Source organism: Podarcis cretensis, assembly GCF_951804945.1.
Source record: "Podarcis cretensis genome assembly, chromosome: 10".
Classification (NCBI taxonomy): Eukaryota; Metazoa; Chordata; class Lepidosauria; order Squamata; family Lacertidae; genus Podarcis; species Podarcis cretensis.
This window is the reverse complement of record NC_137179.1, coordinates 62,074,076-62,086,688: the sequence shown is the minus strand read 5'-3', so window position 1 is coordinate 62,086,688 and position 12,613 is coordinate 62,074,076. Positions and strand designations below refer to the sequence as shown.

The following is a 12,613-nucleotide window of genomic DNA, read 5'->3' as shown; positions in this document are numbered from 1 at the left end:
TTCAACACACCACAACACTCGCGACGAGACGACGGCAAAGAATGAGGCCGGGGAGAGGCTGGCGCTGCAGCAAAAGGCTGCTGAACACGCCCCCTCCGTGGCACCTGGTTGGATGCCTACCGAGGGGCGTGGGCGCCAGCCAGGTGAGGTGGAGGCAGGGGGGTAACGCCCCCTGCTAGGGGCGATGCTCGGGCTCCCGCCACAACCACTCCCCTCTCTTCCAGGGAGGAGAGTCTTTATCAGAGATGGATCAGAATATAGTGCATTTCTCAAAAAAGACTTATTTACCATGTTGATGTCTTAACTTCGGCCACCTCAAGCACTTTAAGCTACTCACTCCAAAGCAAAATGATGCTGAGTGTCTTCCAGGGCCGTCTTTAGCAGATGTGGCGCCAGGGTGCAAATATCTGCCCAGCGCCCCCAAATTACCATGGATAGTGTTGGGGTGGCTGCAGCTACGCACTACCAGCCATCTGGGTGGGTGCAACTCTCCCCAATGACGCTGTGGAAGAGCGATCCTTGCAGAGGCTTGGGAGTGAAGTTGCGCCCCTCCCAAACCTCCCCGGGAGGAGAGCGTTCCCTGCAGAGACTTGGGAGGGAAGCTGCGCACCCGCCAGCCTTACGGTTGGCGGGGCACAGCTGGTGGGCGTGTGGGGAAAGGGAAGGCCACTGGCAAGGCATGCAGCTCCCCCACTTGCTGGGGGGCCCCTGAGAGGCCGGCGCCCTGGCGCGACGCACCACTAAGCCCTATGGGAAAGACGGCTCTGATTGCTTCTTGGCCCAATAACCTGCTTTGCACAGGTTAACATTCAATGCAACTGTGTTTTAATGAACTGCAAGAATTCATCAAAGTGGGATGTGTTCTACCTTTGCTAATACATAAGAGAGGAGCCACTCTGTTCTTGATATAAATGCCACCAGTTCCGTTCTGCATCCTTTATCTTTGTGCTGGCTAATTTAATTACATCTAAACCTCTACATCTGACACTAGCTCTTGGGATGCAACATGTATCCAGCTCATTTCAGAGGTCCTTTGTTCATTTGGACCTCAAGGGAGAGGGGAAAGAGAATGGAAGTATGATTTTTTAAGAAAAAAACCATTCAATCAGCTTTGAAACAGAAATCTAGGGGGAAATTGTATCTTCAAATATGATGTTACAACTTTATGTGCAGTAGTACTATCAAGTGTCTGGTAAGTATGAAAGCTACTGAAAAAAGATTTTGCTAAACCAATGAAGTAAGAGAGAAACCAACTGGCCAGTTCTAATAAGGCATGAATGAATGGTTTGGATTTCTACATAGCCTAAGGTTGCCTTATTTCAAACAGTGAAAATCCGGACAGAAAAGTTGTTGAGCTTTTTGGGTAAAATCACAAAAAATATGGTTTTGGAGCTATTTTTATGGGGAAATGACAAAAATGGCACTGCTGACAAAGGCTACCATAGGTCCGGATTTTCCTGGACATTTTCCCAATTTCTGCCCAGAAATTTCTGCCAACTGCAGTATTCTGGATATGGCAGCCCTAACATAGCATTACCTGGGAGTTAGCCCCATTGAACATGGCAGAACTTAATTTTGAGTAAATATGATGAAAAATGTAACCAATCCACTTTAGATTCTTTAATTCCCATGATTCAGAAGTCAACAATTTTTTAAGGAAATGTGTGGTGTGTTTATTCCTTAATTCTAAATTCAGCTTTACACTGCAAGCCTTTACATGTCTACTCTGAAGTAAGTCCCACTGGAGCTTACTCCCAGATAACTGGGTAAAGACTGTGCAGTCTTACACTACAATCCTAAGCATTTTTACTCAGAAGTGAACCCCACTGAGTTCAATAGGATTTAGTCTCTAGTATGTTCCTGATCATTCTCACAGTTTCTATTATTATTATTATTATTATTATTATTATTATTATTATTTCCCTTACTCAAGACAGCTTACAGCTAAAATTTTATTTCATTCTATTTATCTGTTGAAGGTATTGTATATGATCCCTTTCATATTTTTTTCTTTACAACAATATTGTGAGATAGGTGAGGTGGAGAGGCTGCATTTGGCTCAAGGTGACCAATGTAGATGTGTGCAGAGAGATCAAACGCAGGAGAAGCTTCCTGATGTAGAACAGACTTTCCTATTTTCATCTGAGAAACATTGGAGGGTATGATTATGAAAGTTTCATGGTCTTATCAGAATTGTAAGAAATCAAGAGAAACAGAGAACATTCAGAATAAATTTAAGGAGGCCTGCTTGTGGATAATCCCACCATCTTTAACATTTGGTGTACCTGTGGTAGGCCATGGGACCATGTTCTCCACATCAATGGATGATATTCCCACTTTCCCAGCCCACAGATTGTTAATATACTTGTTATTTATATAGCACACCTATACCAAGATATGTAAAGTGCTTACTGTGACGTAGAGATGGCATTTATGTGCCAAGACCCTGTGACCCACAGTTCCCTAGGTGATGAGTAAACACAGGGACAATGGTGTTTGGTTTATGGGTTCAAATAGCCCTCAACTTCATTGGTTACAGGTGTGAGCGGTTTGGCATACACATCGAATGAAGCCAGACTATATCGTTCCTGCTCATCTGCTGGGAGAGCATCTAAGGGTAAACCACCATTAGGGGCAGCACTATGACCCACATCAAATAGGGGTACTCCCCCCCAGGGGTCCCTGTTGGTGGGAGTGGTATGGCCCTAGCCCCCGTCTGGGCATCGGACAGAAGCCAGTCTCCCCAGATCAATTTAACAGGGCACCCTTAACAAAGTGGGGCAGGCGGAGGCTACAACCTCCCCCCCCCCGACCAACCAAAGGCTTGCCCAGTGCCTAACCTCACGAAGTTGTGGTGATTGCTACGAGGTAGGTGAAAACCCAATGGCCTGTGCCAATTTGCCAAGTGGGGGAAATCCCTGCTCGGCCCCGAAAACAGCGGCCAACATGGTTCATAGCAAGGTCATATCAAGAGCAAGAGCAAAATTAGAGGGCGAGAGGGTGGGAGAACCGACAAGGGTGGCCACCTTGCTGTGGCCCCCTTTAAATTCCCTCCAGGAGCATGCCCAGCAAGTGCTGATTGGTCAGCCAAGCCCGCTCCCAGAGGACAGCTTGGCCCGTGCTCCTGGCACCAGGGGCAGAGGAAGGGGGCAGTGGGGGTGGTCCGCCCCAGGTGTCACCACTGAGAGGGGTAACAAAATGGTGGGTGGGACTCACCGTGGGGTCTGCAGCGCGCCCGAGCCATGCGTCTCTCCTGGGAGTGACACGGTGGCTTGGGTGCCCCCAGGCTCTGTGCTGCCCCATGGAGCGTCCTGCCCTGCTTGGCCCCATGGGAGGCTGGCCCTGGGTGTGGGGCACACTCGCTGCCCCAGACGCCCACCGCCTCTCCCTCAGCTGTAGGGCGGCTAAGTGGGAGGAAGCAGGCAGACTCCTCGGAGGCCCCACGGTGCGTCCTGCGCCTGCTGGCCCCATGGGAGGCTGGCCCTGCCCCTGGGTGTGGGGCACACTCGCCGTCCCAGACGCCCGATCGGCTTCCTCCACCACTGTTTGGCATGACCAGGTGCCAGCAGGACAGCCAATGCTGTACCCCCTGCCAGATCGCCGCGGGCCGCAAAGCTACCCACCATAAAATGTGGGTGGAGTCACACAGTGTTACCCATATGCAGGTGATGCTTTTGATCAGATAGCTGAATACGAATCATCTTTGATGGGCACCATTCAAAACAGCAAGGGCAGAATTCTGACTGAAAACAACGAGGCGCCACCTTTCAAAAGTTCAGCTCAAGCGAAGGTGACAGAAATGCACTTTTGACATCGTATTTCCCTTTGTCCACCTAATCTAATACTTCAATTTTATAGTTCAGTAATTTTAAATTAAAAAATGCTTTAGCCTTTTGTTCAATAGCATTAACATAAAATTCTGGCACTGCCACAAAATTAGCATCCTCAGTAATCAGCAGCTTAAGCCCAGCTACTCAGAATGTCTCACTATCATATTATTGCTTCTTCCATTTAAGATTATTATATTTCTCCAGCCTTTGTGTAGAAAGCCGTGGCTGCAGTACTATCGGTTGCTGCTTAGACAGAAATGCTATTTTTAAAAATACAATTGCTCTAATTCCTTCTGAAAAGGATACTATAAGCCATTTTGCTACTACAAAAGCACAAGGGCATAACAAGTGAATCTGGCACGAAAACATACTTTGTCATTCTGCACATTTGTGAACGCATAAAATATAATCACCGAGTAATGATAGCTGCTTCTTTCTTCTTCTTTTTCAAAAAACAGAACACTGGATTAGTATCAAATTATGAAAAAATAATGATTTAATACACAAGTGGCAGCCTTCACCAGCAGTTTTCATTAAAGTAGGCTAATGACTATTTGGGATTCTTTTTCAAGGCTGAACTGGCAATGACACCCGCAGCGAAAGGTGCCTAAAATGATTTATTTTAAGTCCTCATTCATGGCTTTTCATAGCTTCAGCTCCTAAGGTAGGATGTGTTTAGGTCTCATTCACTTGTGCATGTATATCACTCAATTTCTCTGCAGTCGATTGCTCAATGTCTAGCAGCTGAATATGTGAACTGATTCCACTTTACAATACAGTGGTAACCTTGGTTCTCAAACGCCTTGGTTCCCAAATGCTGAAAACCCAGAAGCAAGTGTTATGTTTTTCAGAAGTTGAACATCTGGTGTGGCTGTCGGCTATTGTTACCAGGGTGCCTGCACCAATCAGAAGCTCCTATCGCATTTAAAATGGATCCCTGAAATATATTAATCTTTTGTGTAACTAGAAACGTATTCTAGAATAAATAAATGAGTACAAGGAATTCTTTTTTTAAAAAAAATACTTGCAAAATTTCAACACACTTACTTTTGGTTTGGAGTTGTTGTTTTTCTCTGTCAGGTTTAGGTTTTTTGGAAACTATCCAGCATTCTGGGTAAAACTCAGTATTGCAAGGAGGAAATAGCATTCTGATCGAGATGAGATTTTTATCTGCAGTGCCTATGATCCAACAATTCCCTCGGTGACAACAAATATATCATCACCTTTCCATTGTAAGGCCTGTAGCCATTTTCTTTCTTGATACAAACAACTTTTAATACATCCTTTCATATGTTAGCAATATACTTCCCCAGATTTATCATAAAATCAAAACTGGAGAGAGAATTTTTCATTCGGAAGACTAATGGCTACAATAAATTCTTGAGCTAGGATGAAAACATGAAGAGGAAGTACGGGGAGAGGAAAGCGTCCCATCATCAATATCCTGTACAAAGGCTTTTGTTTAGTTAAGCTACAGGATGATCCAAGGTTTGCAGTTCAAAAGAGCCTCTTCTGCATCTACTCTACGTAAAGCCCTAGTGGGCTTTATGCTACAGGGCCTCTCCTTCGGGAGGCGAGGTGTTGTGGGCGGGAGACAATTCCCACGTCACGCAAGGGGCGTTACGCCCCCTGCCCTATCCACATGGCTGGCGCACCATGCCCCCGGTTGAGCACCCAATCAGGCGGCTTGGTGGGGGCGTGGTTTGCTGCTTGAGACGCAGCCGCGCCAGCCATTCAGCCCATTTGCTCACCTTTTCATCGCGAGTCACCCACCCACCACTCCCTTAGGGCTTAGGGCTTAGCTTTTCTCTTGACCTTGCTATGGACCTATGGTTGGTTGCCCAGGGGGCCTGGTAGGAATTTTTCCAACTGGCATTAGGCCTCTTGGTTTTTTCACCTACCTCATAGCAATCGTCACAACTTTCTTGGTATTTGGCAGTTAGGCATTGGAATGTGTTGTTGGTATGTGGAAGGGCAAGGTGTGGCCATCATCTACCCCTTCAAATTTGGGTATTCCGTTAAAGGAATCCGGCGGTCATGAATCCTGTCCGATGCCTGTGTAGCGGGGGGCCATGGCACGACCCTCGGTGACATCAGGGGAGAGCTTATAGTTGTATTAGCACCAACAGGCTCCCCCTACTGGTGGTTAACCCCTCTGCTCTCACCCCTCTTCGAGTGGGTGGAGTCAAATCTACCGTGGTCCAATGCCTAAGCCAATACCTTCTCACTTGCTGTAATCAATAAAGTTGTGGCCTTTTCTTGCCCATTAACCTTATATTCTGTGTCCACGTGTCTTTATTCCACCAAGCGGGGGTCGGGTCCTCGAACCACAACAATGAGGTATGTGTGCAACCCTGCCAGTTTCTAACCCTGCTTCCCTTCCACAAGGTCTGCAAAGCAGCTACAAACCCTGATAGACATCCTGGTTAAGATGGGAACCATGCTAGCATTAACCATGGTTGAGACTAGTGAAAAGAGGGCTTGATCATTGTGTTGCGTTGGGTGATATAGGGAGTGGCATTATCGCCTTCAACATGGGAGTCCCAAGCTGTGATGGCCTTTCTAGGTCAAAGCTAGCACGGCAGGAAACAGATGACGTGACCAATGGCATCTCTTGATGCCAATTTGAATATTTGAATTTGAAATGTGCCGAACAGCCTCATGGACGCAGCTGTGTCGGAAACAAAGTATCATCTGATCCCTGTGTTTTCACAGCTAAGAACATAAAAAGATAAAAAGATCCCTGCTGGTTGAAACCAAAAGTCTATCTGCTCCAGCTTTCTGTTCTCACAGTGGCCAGCTGGATACCAATGAGAAGCCGCCAAGCGGGGCACGAGTGCAAAACGCCTCCTGTTGTCCCTCAGCAGCTGGTTTTGGGAGTCTTACAGCTGCTGATACCGGCGGTGATGTACAGGCATCACGTCAAGTCCGCAATAACAGCTTTATCCTCCGTGAGTTTCTCCAGTCCTCTTTTAAAGCTATCAACAGCCCTTTTCAAGCATTCTCTTTGTGTGATGGAAATCATGTGAGGGAGAGCAGGAGTGTACTGGAAAATTCAACACCCTCCAGCATCCCTTTCCCCCCATCCTGGCTTTCATGAGTTTGATGGTGAATTTTTCTGAAGGAGGGAGCCTGCTTTATGGATGGAGGGATTTCTGCACCGTATAGAATTGGGGATCTAAATTCTGCCAAGAGCCTCCAGGAATGCAGAAGGCTCTCCACCTCAGATGTTTGTCCTTACCAGATTCTGGGAGGATGGTGATATACCCAAAACGTTCACCAACATGTCCTTGCTCTCCCACATGGGATTTCATTGCACAAAGAGAATGCCTGAATTGGACTTACGGTTGATGGCCATGACAGATCTTGTGGGGCTTTCATATGACCCATATGAAAACACTGCACTTCATATATATATATATATATATCACATTTCACATTTCACTTGACTTCCTCCCCCCTCTTTCTGTGGTCCCTTAAAATTATTTTTAATATATTCTGCATATCCAAATTAACTTAATCTGCTCATGTATTCGTCTTTTTTAAATATATGCTCTTAGGAAACTGCAGCTTCTTACCACAGTCCTGCCAATGCTCTTATCTGTTTACCATTTATCTGTAAATATTCAATAAACCATTTCCACTCTTTTATAAAAAGTTTGTTATCTTGATTTCTTATTTTTTCCAGTAAGCTTTCTCCATTTCTGCATATTCTATTAGTTTTTGTATCCATTCTTCTTTGGCTGAGATTTCTGTGCATATATTGCCACATTGGTTGCAACGATGAATCTACCAAACAATCATATCAATACAAATGTATACGTGCAAACCCGTGGCAGTATATTCATGGCTAAGCTGGTGCAGTCATTCTAAAAACAAATCTTCATCGCTGTAGGAGAGTGGTGGGGAACCTCAGGCCCAGTAGCCAAAAGGCAGCCTTCCAGGTTTCTTTCCACGAGCCACTCCTCTCATCGTGAGTGAGAGTGACGAAGTGGCTCGGGGCCCCACACTGCTTGAAATGGCATCGTGGAGCTTGCATCCTCCATGCGGACTCCATGGGCAGCCCACTGCACCACCCCCCTGGTCAGATCACCACACCTCCGCCCTGGGCAGATCGCCGTGGTACCCCCATGCGCAGATCGCCATGTTAGAATCCTGCTCCATGTTTGCAGTCATGGGATTGTGGCCTATCACATGACGGTATATGTTTTGACTCCACAGAGTGGGAAGTGCCGGAGACAGGATGTTTGTGTTACTGTGTTCCATGAAGTGGGACTACTGTCCTTTGTTTTTTCTCTTTGCTGTCTGATGCTAGAGAGAGAGGGAGCCATGTTGCAGTGCTCCATGTGTGTTTATATGTAAATAAAGTAGATTAGCCAAAATGCTGAGTTGCACAGACTCTGTGGATCCCTAAGTGTGCCGATGTCTGTTGTTCGGTCTGAAGAAAGCTTTTGAAGCTCCTGAACGATCGACCAGAAGGGAGAGAACATGCCAGTCGGGCATGTGTCTCTGCCAGGGTCCTACTTGAGTGTAGGCTGAGCTCCTGACATGCCGCACTGCTCCCGTGGGTGGCTCGCCTGGGCCCTGTCGCTCCAGGTGCTAGAACAGCTAGCTACACCCCTGCTTAAATTCAGATAAGGCTTGTCCAAATGAGGAACCGAGAGGAGTGTTTAAGTGCAGGTAGAAACTTTACTACAGTACCAAGGTAAAGTTTGCGTCCACTGCTCTTCCCATTTTGGGCTAGCAACGTTGGTCCCCATTGGCATAAGGCCCTCAAAAGCCCAGGCGGCAATGTGACTATCGGGCTGAAAAGAAGACACCCCCCCACACACACACACACCTTTCCTCTGTGACTTCATTCCTCAAGAACTTGTTGAGAAAGAGAGCGAGAGACCCTTGTTTCCTTCAACCCTGAAAAGCAATATTTATATCTCAAGTAAAAGTCGACAGTTTCAAATGCAGAGAATTAATTGAATGTGTGTGTGCTTTCCACTGCTGAGAAACCGAAGAGGTCCACAATTCATATATTCACATAAACAATAAGAATATATAGTATTAGTTAATGTTAAAAGCACGTGCTAAATTATTTTCCTGCCATTATGAGTTTGGATGTGCACTTTTCACAGCTACGGGTAAATAAATAATACTAATTTAATTTGTTTTCCCCTTACAGCAGAAATGGAAAAGGAAAGAACAACGTTCCCAGTAGAGCACTTGGTTAGTTATTACTTTAGAGAACCGTTTTAGTCAATACATGCACCTGGGTCCCAGGCAATGCCTGCATTATGGTCTGCTCAACAAAGCAACACAAACTGAAGGGGGGGGGGACTGACCAAGTAGCATATTCTACATCATCCAGTATGTCAAATTCTGCCAGGAATACTTCTTTGAATTTGAGTGTAATGTGAAAGTGAAAAAGCAGTTCCTGGTCAGACTCCAAACACCCAAAAATGCATACCGCTTTGGGATAATTTTGTGCCCTGTTAACGTGGTGCAGTGGGTTAAACCACAGAGCCTAGGACTTGCCGATCAGAAGGTTGGCAGTTCGAATCCCCGCGACGGGGTGAGCTCCCATTGTTTGGTCCCTGCTCCTGCCAACCTAGCAATTTGAAAGCACGTCAAAGTGCAAGTAGATAAATAGGTACTGCTCTGGCGGGAAGGTAAAAGGCGTTTCCATGCGCTGCTCTGGTTCGCCAGAAGCGGCTTAGTCATGCTGGCCACATGACCTGGAAGTTGTACGCCGGCTTCCTTGGCCAATAAAGCGAGATGAGCACCGCAAACCCAGAGTCGGCCACGACTGGACTTAATGGCCAGGGGTCCCTTTACTTTACCTAACGTATTTGTGAAACTTCAAAAATGCACACAGTAGGGATGTGCACAGATGATGAGGTTTTGTTTCGACCCCAATTTAGCATTTTGCATAAGAGCCCAAATCCATTAGGACCAATATGGCTCCAAATCCTGATTCAGGAAATCTGGTGGTTTTTCATTTCTCTAGTCATTATTATGAGAAAAACAAAATTGTTGTAGCTTTATTTCTCTTTGACAGAAGCAGATAAAATTTGCCGGCAAAGTAACCCCATCTAAATGGATAATGTTTGCCAAATTTCAGACAAATATGTTTGGAGGGATTTATGCATATCACCTGGGGGGGAAATGGGTTTTTAAAATTTGAAACTGTCTCTCTGACGGTTTTTTAAGGATTAGATGAAATTTTCAGGCATGATAGCTTCTCCTAAGGAGATGACAACTACCAAATTTCAGAGTGACAGATACAGCTGTTTTTTTTTATAAAGCCAGCCTTTACAGTTGTGAGTGGTTAAAACAACTCCTGTGTTGTTTTGTGGGGTGAAAACGAATATATATGAAAATAGCACATGTCAGAGAGTACTCCAGAAAAATATCAGAAGGATAGGTGAAGGGGTTAGGGAGTGATGGTAAATGGGGGAGGGGAATAGCTGTCAGCTCGAGTTCTGCTCAGCTTGTACCAAAAATCACAGAAACAAAGCACAAAGCTGATTTGAAAGGAGTAGGTGTGGGGGGCATATGCGAAACCAGAAGGACTCAGACTTCCAGCATTTTCCAAGCAGGCACCATGTGAGTTTAAGGACAAGTACTGTACACACAAAAGCCCTGCAATAATGACTGCTTTTACTATTAAGCCCATGATGGCTCTCTGTTTTTTTTTTAATAATAATAATAATAATAATAATAATAATGGGTCATCTGACTTGTTTGTCATAGGAAACTACCTTTCCCAAGGGTCATGTTCCTGCTTCTAATTAAACAACACAGATAATAATAATAATAATAATAATAATAATAATAATAATAATAATAAATAATTTATTATTTATATAACACCCATCTGGCTGGGTTTCCCTAGCCACTCTGGGCAGCTTCCAACAGAACATTAAAATACAATAATCTATTAAACAGATGTTTTGGGACTACAGTTCCCATCATCCCTGACCACAGGTCCTGTTAGCTAGGGATCATGGAAGTTGTAATCCCAAAATATCTGGAGGGCCGAGTTTGCCTATGCCTGATTGTGACAATAAAGCCCTATCTCTTGGTCCGCCATATTCCCACTAGGTGACAAAGATTGCATTTGGCAAATGATGTAAATAATATGCAGCCGTCCCTTATGGCGATCAAACCTGCAACTTGCAACCTTGGCATTATCAGCACCACGCTCAAAAGATTTTTGATTTTTTTAAGTTACATCTCCCCCACCCCTCTAGTCTGATCTGTATGTCCCCGGGACTTTTACTCAGAGTCTGTTCAAAGACTGATAAACAGTGTGAGCAACCTAACAGCATCAGCACAGGTGTGTTAAATTCCCTAAATATTCCAGATACAAAAAACAGTCTCAGCTGCCAAAACACTGATGACTGTCTTGAATGACATGTTCATGCTTTTGAAAGCGGCTGTGATGCTAGAATGCCGCCATCTGCTTGGGGAGGGGGGAATTAAAGATCTCTGTTTTTTGAGATGCAAAAGAGAAATGGGACCCTCTTCGGGATGCATCCAGGGGGCAGGGGAAAATCTCTTCTACGTCTCTATTTAAAAGGAGCCTTTTCTTCCTTGCTTCTAATCACCCTGCATGCAGAACAGAGAAGTAATTTGGCATTTACTATCTCCCGAAGTCACTGAGTGATTGAGGCAAAGCATATTGCCTGGCAGTGCAAATAATAAATGAAAAGAGGGGAGTGGGTGGACCTTAAAAAAAAAATCTTATTTCTGTGCTGGAAACCTGACATAGTTTAGCGAGGGATGAATGTCATCGCTTAGAAATGAAAGGTTATGCTATATTAGTTAACAAAATTGCTGCCTCGAGACAACGAAGGTAGCAGATGTTCCATCACATGACCCACTGACCTTTACCACTTAAAGGTCAAACGCTGCGCCTTCGCACAAAAGGTGTCATTTGAGAATCGGGGTTTGTGTGTATTTGTCATGTAGCTCAATCAAGGAGATATGACAACAAATAGCTGGTCAAAGTCTGTCAGGGTCAGCCAAAGCGTGATAGAGTGCTCTAGGTCACCTTAATGGCTCCAATACTACAATTCACGTCGATGTCAGCATGCATCGTAGTAAATGGCTTTCAGTGTTATGTATTTTTCTTCACTAATTGCTTCTTTGACCTTATTGTTAACCAACCACTTTTGATTAGAAAATTGCTCCATGAAATCAGAGTCTTACGGCAGCGTAACAGCTGTCTAATGGCTGTTGAGGTACACCCATCAATCAATATTTTAGGGCGTACTTGATTTTCCATTTGCTGTCAGATGACAAAAGAAAACATCTGCAAACTGATAATAAGCAAACAAATTGCAAATGTAGACATTTTGATGATAGCACCTTTTTGGTTTATTTTCTCCAGAGAATAAATAGCGGACTACCGTTTAAGCATCCGGACAATTTCTCAAATATTACCCATTGTCGAAAATAATACCAAAGCTGCAATCCTGCATGCTAACCCAAGAGTATATTTCATTGAATTCTGTAGGCCTCATTTCTGACTAAGCATTCATAGGATTGTAATGTTAGGTAAGTGGGGGCAGACTTTGGTAATATTTCATAATATGGCGCCCTATGCAAGGCCAAAATTTTGGCACCTCCAATTGGATCTTCTCAATTATGAATCTTCTCTGTTTTGTGTCCCCTTAGCTTGGCACCCTGCACAAAAGAACCACCTACACAGCCCTAAATCCAGCGCTGAGGTAAACATCAGCTTCATGTACTGGGAATCATTTTATTTTTCGCCACCTTAGTCTGTC

General features: G+C 44.8%; 1 long non-coding RNA gene across 5 annotated transcripts; it reads left to right on the top strand.

The window, feature by feature from the left end:
* The first annotated feature begins 2,096 nt into the window (after nt 1-2,096).
* Nucleotides 2,097-12,515, top strand: LOC307225994. 5 transcript variants are annotated; one of them, XR_013843217.1, is made up of 6 exons: nt 2,097-2,868; nt 3,666-3,790; nt 4,403-4,494; nt 4,911-5,062; nt 9,004-9,047; nt 10,032-10,109. It is a non-coding gene; the product is annotated as an uncharacterized lncRNA (long non-coding RNA). The 5 variants fall into 5 exon arrangements; XR_013843219.1 differs by lacking the exon at nt 4,911-5,062 and having other exon boundaries at nt 2,278-2,868; nt 9,007-9,047; nt 10,032-10,104; XR_013843218.1 differs by lacking the exon at nt 4,911-5,062 and having other exon boundaries at nt 2,282-2,868; nt 10,032-10,108.
* Nucleotides 12,516-12,613: the final 98 nt, after the last annotated feature.